General features: G+C 36.1%; 1 protein-coding gene across 4 annotated transcripts in view; it reads right to left on the minus strand.

Annotated features, from left to right (window-relative positions):
* The window catches only part of tbc1d5 (TBC1 domain family, member 5), a 29,534-nt gene extending 22,196 nt beyond the window's left edge, over positions 1-7,338 (minus strand). For all 4 annotated transcript variants that reach the window (XM_074612734.1, XM_074612731.1, XM_074612733.1 and 1 more), the window contains exon 1: positions 7,213-7,338. The gene's annotated coding sequence lies outside the window, so the exon portion shown is untranslated. The remainder of the gene's footprint in view (positions 1-7,212) is intronic.
* Between the last annotated feature and the right edge of the window lie 3,575 nt (positions 7,339-10,913).

Raw genomic sequence — 10,913 nt, forward strand, 5'->3', positions numbered from 1 at the left:
TTTTTTCTTAAAAAAATTACTCAATCCGATTAATCGATTATCAAAATAGTTGGTGATTAATTTAATAGTTGACAACTAATTGATTAATCGTTGCAGCTCTAGTTAATTAAATATTCTGGGACTTTATTGGACTGCTGGGCAGATAAAGCAAGACATTTGACCATGGACTCTAGAAAATTATAACGAGCACTTTTCACCATTTTCAGACATTTTATAGACAAATAATTAATCAATTAAATCAAGAAAATAATCAACAGATTACTCAATAATGAAAATATTCATTAGCTGCAGTCCTAATATGACGCCTGAGAGGTAAGGACTGAAGGCAGGACTCATTTAAAAATCAATATTGTAATTAATCGGTTAGTTGTCAACTATTAAATTAATCGCCAACTAGGGCTGCAACTAACGATTGTTTTCATTGTTGATTAATCTGTTGATTGTTTTTCTCGATTAATCGATTAGTTGTTTGATCTATAAAATGTCAGAAAATGGTGAAAAATGTTGATCAGTGTTTCCGAAAGCTGATTGAAGAACATTAAAATGATTATAGTATGATTTTTGCAGGGATTTGTACCAAACAAAGATGTTTTCTTAAGCCTGTAGAATATGATGTGTGGACCAGGACACCTCTGCAGCACGACGAATATTTAATTTAAAATGGTATTTTAACACAAATATTGTAACAGTTTGAGGCAGGTAAACCCTGAGCCAACGCCTCTCCGCCAACAATCACAGCTATGAGGAGAAGTGTAACTTTCTCTGTGAGACATCACTATCTAGGTTAAACAATTCTCCCTCCATTCTCTATCCGGCTTGGGATTATTCCACGTTTATGAATATGGTTTGCCTAATACACAGGCCTACAGAATAGCACGCCTCGCTTCCACAGAGCATTATGTTCCCCTTCGCTTTATTAATTGTGGAAATAACACAACAAAGGCATCTCTTAAACCTATTAACCATGTGAATGGGACACCGCTCGATAAATCAGCTGCACACGCCATCAAAATAGAAATAATTTTATATGCATAATGTATGTGTCTGTTTTCTTAGGAAACATCTGTTCTCCTCAAAGACTAATGCTCTCCTTAAGTCAGAGTTGTTTTTTTTCTCCCTTCGCTCATAAAAAAGGATATCATCCCATTAAATAATCGTAACTAATCCACAACTATAGGGAGGAACGTTGTGAATAGGTATCTCCAATAATAGCCTGTTGTGTTAGTTTTTACTTTAAAAGAGTGGCATGAAAGATTTATCAAACTCTCCTGAGCAAGTACAAAAATAACAGTAGTCACCTCGCACAGAATATCAATTCTCATTATCACTATCGGACTAAAATTTGCATTGCACACAAGTGTCAAAAGATATTTTGAGGAACATTTGTCCCTACAGGCCTGCAAACACATCCAGCGCTTTGTCCCAAAAATAAAAAAGTCATTGTAAACTTTCTAAAGAGGCCTCCTCTGATCTCTCACTGCTCCTTGTGCTTTTGAGGAGGCATGTCTTTTTTGTGAGTGAATGAAAGATGAAGCGGGTAAAAGACTCAAGGCCTCGCCGTGTTAGCACACAGTCTTGCCTGAAGCGAGTCTTCTCTTAGCCTCCTGCTGCCTTCATTACTTCCTCCCAGAGTCGAACGTAAAACTAACTTTACTCCATGATAATCAAGGCAAATTAGCTTCTGCATAATTTAATCCGCAGCACCTGGAGACACCTCAATAATTCAAAACACGGATCTTTCATGAAATAATCAAATCAATACATAATGAAATGCATAAATAAATCAACAGACAAATAACACTGCGTCCATCTGTTCTGAGGTGGGAGACGTGTTCGTGGGATTTACAACGGCAGCCCACGACGCTCGATCCAAACTGTAGCCCATTACATTGTCTTCTTTCAAACATTAAGATTTCTCAACCACTTTCTTTTTCAAAGTTATCGCCTCAAGCATGGAAGCAAAAGGAGCAACGCTGAGGTTTTGAATTGTGTAAAGCACACTGACTGGAAACACACCAAAGTCAAGTCATACAGCCTCGCTCAGAACCTCTTCCTTCAATGATCCTCTAATGTGTGCTACAAAACATTTCACTTCCCTTTACTTCAACACACATTCAATCTGAAAGCAGTGGTGGAATGCAACAAAGTACATTTACTCTAAAAACAGAATGTTCTACCACTTTGAAAGTGTTCATAATGAGTACTTTGCTGATAATACCTCACAACTAAGGTTGTCAAAGTTAACATGTCAAGTTAACTTTTTGAGGTCATAGTGGACTCAGTTTTAAAGCTAGAGTGAAGATAGTGACATCATATTAAACTAGAAAACCTAGGAATCCATTGGTACCAACCATGTCCTACTAGCTTGTCGCAAAGGAGGTTAAATAATGCTGTCATGGCCATTTTCAAAGGGGTCCCTTGACCTCTGACCTTAAGATATATGAATGAAAATTGTTTCTATCGATACCCACGAGTCTCCCCTTTACAGACATGCCCACTTTATGATAATCACATGCAGTTTGGGGAAAGTGATAGTCAAGTCAGCACACTGACACACTGACAGCTGTTGTTGCCTGTTGGGCTGCAGTTTGCCATGTTATGATTTGAGCATAATTGTTATGCTAGATGCAGTACCTGTGAGGATTTCTGGACAATATTTGTCATTGTTTTGTGTTGTGAATTGATTTCCAATAATCAATATATAAATACATTTGCGTAAAGCAAGCATATTTGCCCACTCCCATGTTGATACGAGTATTAAATACTTGACAAATCTTCCTTTAAGGTACATTTTGAACGGATAAAAAAAATGTGCGATTAATCGCGATTCAATATTTTAATCGATTGACAGTCCTAAATGAAATTAAAATGCTCCAACATGTTTTCAATAGTGATAAAAACAGAATGTTTTTTAACAATATACCACTTTGAAAGTGTTCATAATGAGTACTTCTACTTTTCATACTTTAAGTACATTTTGCTGATAATACTTCTGAACTTTTACTTGAGGATCATTTTGAATGCAGGACTTTTACTTGAAATGGAGTATTTTTAGACTGTGGTATTTCTACTTCTACTTCAGCATCTGAGTCATCATCCTCCACTGGCAAGCATCACATTCTTTAGTGTCGTGAGAATATTTCAGCCGCAGATCAGCTGAACAGCAACGAGGTTCACCTCAACACCAAGCAGACGAGTTCAGCTCTTCTTCAAACCGCAGAGGCCGGTTTTGTTCATGATTAGGCCGGACGACCACATGCAGGAGATCCTCAGAACAAGCTGAGCTGACACAAAGAAAAGCTTCAGCCCGCTTTAAGCTCATTGGCCTACAGTAAAGGCACAAAGGCTAAACTCTTCTGAAACTAAACCCAGATTAAACTGTATTAAATGTTTTGCCTGCAGAATTCCCATTCAGAGACATCTGACTGAATTACAACTGTAGCTCCACTGAAATGAAAACAGGCTGCAGTCTTGTTTTCAGCTCTGGAAAATACTATTAGGCTAAGTATTTACTAATAACATTAGTCTTTAGCTGAACCAGTCCACTAGTCTTCATTTCCATGAACCATTGTCAGAGCAGTCTAATGTAAAATAGATTCAGGAAAATAATCAGTACACGGGCTCTTCAGAGGATGAATATTCAAACAGGATTCTGCAAATACGGCGATGAGAGGAGCCGTCACTGGCAGCTACAGTCGGAGCGGCAGACAGCAGTTTAGTCAAAGTGAAGCAGTCCGGCTAAACAAGCTCACATGCCTCTACTTCAGCAGCACACAGCAGGAGCCCAGGAGCCTTTACAGTCACATGCTCTCCACAAGAGGCTGCTTGGGACCTGAACCTTAGCAAAACACCGTGAACTTGCCAGGTCTTGACTGATTTCATTACCAAATACACGACAAGAGATTGAACTTGACAGATATTTGTCTGAATACAAAAACTAAAGCAGCGGTACCCAACATGTGGGGCTTCTCTTGACATGTTTAAACATACTTTAAAATCAGTTTTTACAGCACAATGTCGTTGCTTTTAACAAGTTCCAGTCCCCTCGATTCTTTTAGCCTCTGAGTCCTCTATGCTTTGTGTCTGTTGTTGTATTTTGGTATGTTTGTTTTGTGATCTTTAGTGCTGCAACAATGAATCTATTAGTTGTCAACTATTAAATTGTATAATGATATTAAATTATATTATGATAATATAATGATAATAGATTTGAGTCATATTTAAAGAAAAAACTGTCAATTCTCTGATTCCAGCTTCTTGAATGTGAATATTTTCTGGTTTCTTTACTCCTCTACGACAGTAAACTGAAAATGTTTGCGTTGTGGACAAAACAAGACATTTGAGGTGGGGCTGTCAATCGATTAAAATATTTAATCAGGAATAATAGCATGATTGGGCATAGTTAATCGTGAAAAATCTTAAATTAATCACAGATTTTTTTAACTGTTCAATATGTACCTTAAAAGGGACATTTGTCAAGTATTTAATACTCGTATCAACATGTGAGTGGGCAGATATGCTGCTTTATGTAAATATATGTATATATATTTTTATAGGAAATTAATTAACAACACAAAACAATGACAAATATTGTCCAGAAACCCTCACAGGTACTGCATTTAGCATAAAAAATAGGAACTCAAGCCCAACAGGCAACAACAGCTGTCAGTGTGTCAGTGTGCTGACTTGACTATGACTTGCCCCAAACTGCATGTGATATCATAAAGTGGGCATGTCTGTAAAGGAGAGACTCGTGGGTACCCATAGAACCCATTTTCATTCACATATCTTGAGTTCAGAGGTCAAGGGGCCCCTTTGAAAATGCCCATTACAGCTTTTCCTCAACAAAATTTTGTGTAAGTTTGGAGCGTTATTTAGCCTCCTTCGCGACAAGCTTGTATAAGCTGGTGGTGGACATTCCTTAGGTTTTTCTAGTTTCATATGATACCAATTTCTTTACTGTAGCTTTAAAACAGAGTCCGCTTCAACCTAAAAATCACAAGTTGAGTTAATCCGTTAAAGAAATTAGTGGCGTTAAAACTAATTTGCGTTATCACGTTGTTATGGGGTTAACTTTGACAGCCCTTATTTGAGGACGTCATCTTGGACTTTGGGAAACACTGATCAACATTTTTACCATTTTCTGACATTTATAGACCAAACAACTTATCGATTAAAAAAATAATCGACAGATCAGTTGATATGAAAATAATCGACAGATTAATTGATAATGAAAATAATCGTTAGTTGCAGCCTTACTTGTAATCGATATTGTTTGTACTTGTATTATTTAGAAGAGATATTGTATCTCAATGGGACCTTTCTGGTTAAATAAAGAAAAATAAAGAAAATTAGACCTCCACAAGGAGTCACAATCTTAATCTAACAGGTTGTAATATACAGTAATCAATAAGACTGGATAAGACTTTACTCTAATCTTAGCTTTTGTCTTGTGAATTACTGGATGATTTTACCTATTCAGGCCTCTAAAAAAAAATAATCATTCATTGGAGCTGCTCACAAGTCACTGACTTCTGTAACCGGTGATCATAAGTACATTTATTCTAACAAGTCACAAGCCAAAAAGGTTGGGAATCACTGCACTTGGGGAAAACCTGTGGTGCAAGACGAACAAGCAGGAACACTCAGTAACTTGCAGGAACAGATTGAAGTTCAACAAGTATCACTAATTTCCCCACCACCTGTCTGACCTACAACCTATTTCCTCTCACTATACTTGTCGATGCAGATACATAAAATATATAGTAAAGATCAGCTATTGTCTCCCAACACAATATGCAGGTTATGAGACAATATACCACATTTCTAGAGGGGCAACAACACAGCTCTTGATTTTAGTCTCTAGTCAAGAGGCTTTTTCCCTCTAATCTGAAACAGCCTGCAGACATCAATAATAATAAATGTATTTATATAGCACTTCTCAAAACAGATGTTACAAAGTGCTTCACAAGACAATAAAAGCAGATAAAGTAAAAGATATGGTATCTGCTAAAACAGAGCATCACAGATCATATCAATAATAATAGAAGTGGTAAAATGGTAGGACAAGTTGGTAAAAAAAATATACAGTATATATACATAAATGTGTATAAATGTACACAAGCGTCCAGAAACAGATGTATACATGCATATATGTATACCCTTCTACTTATAGGAAGGCTATCCTAAAAATATGTTTTGAAAAGTTTTTTAAAAGAGGATACAGAGTTAGATGATGGTATCTCTATAGGAAGTTACATTGCAGAGTTTGGGAGCCCTGACAGCAAAAGCCTGATCACCTCTTGTCACAAAATTGGACCTGGGAACAGCAAGAAGTAGCTGATCAGATGATCTCAGACCACGTACAGGCGTATAGGGTGTTAAGAGATCCATTATGTATTCAAGTTGTGCTTTAAAAGTGAGTAGAGGAAGCCAATGCAATGATGCCAGGACTGGTGTAATGTGCTCCCTTTTATGAATGCCCATTAGAAGCCTGGCAGCAGATTTCTGAACCAGTTGTAGTCGTGAAAGTTGCTTCTGACTGAGGCAGGAACACAAGGAGTTACAGTAACATTCACCCTACACTTCCCCTGCACACATATTAGCACTGAACTGGTAATTGTAAGTGTGAATAATAGTGTGAAACTGGCCAGGCATGCTATCTGTTACCAAACCTATCTGCACTAACTGAACACCATCACTAAATCTGTCAGGCAGGGTGGAGGAAAATAGGTTTAAAATGCACACAACACTAGCAAAATATATCATAAAGAGGAGCCTCTACCGTTTTAACACAATAATTCATAACAAACACTGACATATGTGTGTATAATGTGACCTAAAACGCACGCAGTGTCCGTCTTTCACCAACCAGGAGGATTATTATCAATGTAGCAGCTAACTAATCTAGCTGCTAACAATGCTAAGTGAAGGCTAAACGAGTTAAATAAACGCACACTGAGACGCTGTAGTTGTCACGGATGGCTGAATGTGACTACATGACAGGAAGCAGGTTGTAATAGTGTGTGTTAGCCTGCTTGTGGTTAGCAGAGTAGTACCGCTGCAGCACAGAGGCCTGTCTGTACTGTCTGTACCTCCGACACACCGCCAGACAAACTCTCTCTGACGCACATAGAGACACTAATATACAAGTATGTGACACCACATAGTTATCTATAACTCTCCGTGTGGCTGTTAGTGTGGTTCAGATACCTGTTCAGATCACGCAGGACTCCTCATCGCATCCTGCTGTGTGTCGAGACTGTCTGCTGATTTGTAAACAGTATAGCAGGTCAGGCGGAAGTGATGAAGATCAGCTGACTGATCATGTGACCTGCTGGGTTTTTCGCTCGTGAGGCTTTACAGTAATTTGTTTATCTGTTTTGCACAATTTAAGACTATAAAACATAACAAAAATAAATAAATTAATAATATACAGTGCAGGAAGAGGCAAAAAAAACAAACACTAGGCTTATCTGTTTAATTAATCTGTGATTAATATGAAGAAATAATATGACTACATAATAGTGATAACAAAACAATTAAGATAAAATATATATAATAACAACAATAACAATACAGTGAATAAATAAATGAATAATTTACAGTGCAGGAAGAGGTAAAAACCCACTGGGCTTATCTGAAGCCTTCACCTTTAGAGACAAGATTCATATAAAGAAATAATATGACTACATAATAGTGATAACAAAACAATTAGGACAAGATATATATAATAACAACAATAACAATACAGTAAATATATCAAATCGTAAATGAATAATATACAGTGCAGGAAGAGAGAAAAAACCCACTGGAGCCTCCACCCAGAGACAAGATTAATATAAAGAAATAATATGACTACATAATAGTGATAACAAAACAATTAGGACAAGATTAATATAAATAAATAATATGACTACATAATAGTGATAACAAAACAATTAGGACAAGATTAATATAAAGAAATAATATGACTAGATAATAGTGATAACAAAACAATTAGGACAAGATTAATATAAATAAATAATATGACTACATAATAGTGATAACAAAACAATTAGGACAAGATTAATATAAAGAAATAATATGACTAGATAATAGTGATAACAAACAATTAGGACAAGATTAATATAAATAAATAATATGACTACATAATAGTGATAACAAAACAATTAGGACAAGATTAATATAAAGAAATAATATGACTACATAATAGTGATAACAAAACATTTAGGACAAGATATATATAATAACAACAATAACAATACAGTAAATATATAAAAAAAGACAAGTGTGTGTGTGTGTGTCTGTGTGTGTGTGTGTGTGTGTGTGTGTGTGTGTGTGTGTGTGTGTGTGTGTGTTGTGTGTGTGTGTGTGTGTGTGTGTGTGTGTGTGTGTGTGTGTGTGTGTGTGTGTGTGTGTGGTTAGTGTTTGTGAGGAGGATATTGATTTAAATATCTATAAAGACTTCTTCAAACAACATTGTGAGTGGGAAAAAATTTAAAAAAAACATAAAACAGATACATGGACAACAGGGGGAAAAGCAATTACAAGACAGCAAATAAATGACCCTTTAAGCGACTTTTGAAACTTTTGACAGATGAACAGTTTATTGATAGATGTGAAAAGGTACTCCATAATTTGGTTTAAACAAACCCAGACACAACATCAACACAAATGTAGCTTTTGCGCGGGAAAAAAATGAACATTTCTAGGTAATAATAAATGGTATAAAAGCCATGCATCGATTGTTTTAAATATCGGCCATTATAATAAGAACTATAGGGTTGCCAGGTTGTGGAGACTCTATGTGCTGGTGTATATCCTCCTCCAGCAGGACATTTTGCTTATGATGCTCAGTCAATAAAGATTTTTTTATGGAATAAAACCAAGTCTGCAGTTATGTATTAATTGGCTGTTAATAAATAGATTTTGTTTTCCATTCAGGTCAGAGGTCAAACAGTGCACTGGAGGAGTTTACCTGATGCAGGGCAGACACACCTTCTGGGGGACGCTGGTCACCCTCTAAAATAAAATACATGAATAAATGAATAAATAAATGAATAAATAAATGAATGAATAAATAAATACATAAATAAATACATGAATAAATACATAAATAAATAAATACATACATACATAAATAAATAAATCCATACATAAATAAATAAATAAATGAATGCATACATACATAAATAAATAAAAATGCCGGTTGGCTGCCCTTCCTCATTTTCTGGTTATAAATGAACAAATAGATAAGAAAAGGAAAAAATACACTTTTCACCCCTGTAGCTCTCTTTCTTACACTTTTTCATGTGCCCGGCCGCACTTATTTGTTAATAAAAGTATAAATCGTAGTGAAACTGACTAAACACTTTTAAACCAACAATATCAGGGATCAATTGTTTATAATAAATACAGTTATTTATGAAAATAAAAATCTTAATTTGTATCTTAAAACCATTGTGATGTCTGATGTGTGTTGTGGTTTACGGGACTAGCGTTAGGGCTCTGGGGGGTTGAACCCTAACTCTAGAGTGGCAGAGGGGCTCCAGATCCGAAATTCACCTAGGGCAGAGGTTAAAGACCAACCAATGACATTTTACAACCTGGCAATCCAAAAGTTGTTCTTATTAACCCATTTGTGCCCAAAGACTATATTTAGTATGATAAGGAAAAATGCCACAACATTTGTTCTGATTGGTCAAAAGTTTTTAATTTTGGTATGGACATACTTTGGGAAAGTATCTATTTTTAGATCACATGAAAAATCACACATTTATTAATAGTCAAAGTCAGGATTTTTGAAAAATTAGGAAAAATGCGTACATTGTGTTAAATATTTCCAAATAAAATATTATTTTACGCTGCACGTGTGCATATCTTTGATATTCAACTTATTTGTTCATAGATACTAAATACTTGATTGCGCTCCTTGTAGTTTCTGAAATACAGACATTTTCTCATCATACTATACAGCAAAAACAGAAGTCCCATGTGCCCAAATAGTATGATAGGAAATACTCACTTAACAGCCAAATGGTTCGACCTACTGTATTTTGAAAATGTCTTCACATTTGCAGCCCAGAGAACACCTCAGATGCAGGCACAAATGGGTTAATGCCTATCTATAAAGCATGACGCCATAGTAAATGACTTATTAACCTACTTCCGGTAAAGCTACAGTATAGCTGAGGCAGTTTGAGCTGTCAGGGCAAAGGTCTGAAACATACAGGATATGAAGATGTGCATATTTTCAATAATTAATAGGCTTATTCATAGCTACCCCTTTACCATATATAGACCTAGACTTGTCTTTTACACTGTCCATTCTCAGCCCCATGTCTGAGATTACTCTAAAGATGCCCACTGCAGAGATAAAATTGTATAGGGGGATTGCAAATTCAATTACATATTTATCAGCATACAAACTGTGGCTTTCAGGGTCCTTATTTACATAAAAAACAGCATATTTCAGTGTAGAATAAAACAATATGGGTGTTAACATTGTGAATAAATAAACAGAAAGAATGCAGCGATGTTAGGGCACAAGGTTGTGGCGTATCACACCACCAAGGAGAAATGAAACAGTTTGAAGGAGCTCTACAACATGAAGGTCAATTAAGACAGTTTTACGGAGACTTAATTGCAGAAATGTTTGTGGTCAGACAAGTCAAGTTTATCTGTAGAGGGCTATTTTTTTAACAAACATCTTTCTCGCAAAGTGCAGACAAAACAGAGGACACAAACCAAACCAGAGCAGCAGGACGGTCGTGATATAAAGGGCGGGAGTCCATGTGAAATAAATAGGGGACATTAAACGGCATTAATGAGTCAAATGTGTGCATTGGTCGTGGTGTGTGTGTGTGTTTGTGTGGTGGTGGGGGTTACCACAAAGCAGCCATAATGACCAT

This window comes from Sebastes fasciatus, chromosome 17, assembly GCF_043250625.1.
Source record: "Sebastes fasciatus isolate fSebFas1 chromosome 17, fSebFas1.pri, whole genome shotgun sequence".
Lineage (NCBI taxonomy): Eukaryota > Metazoa > Chordata > Actinopteri > Perciformes > Sebastidae > Sebastes > Sebastes fasciatus.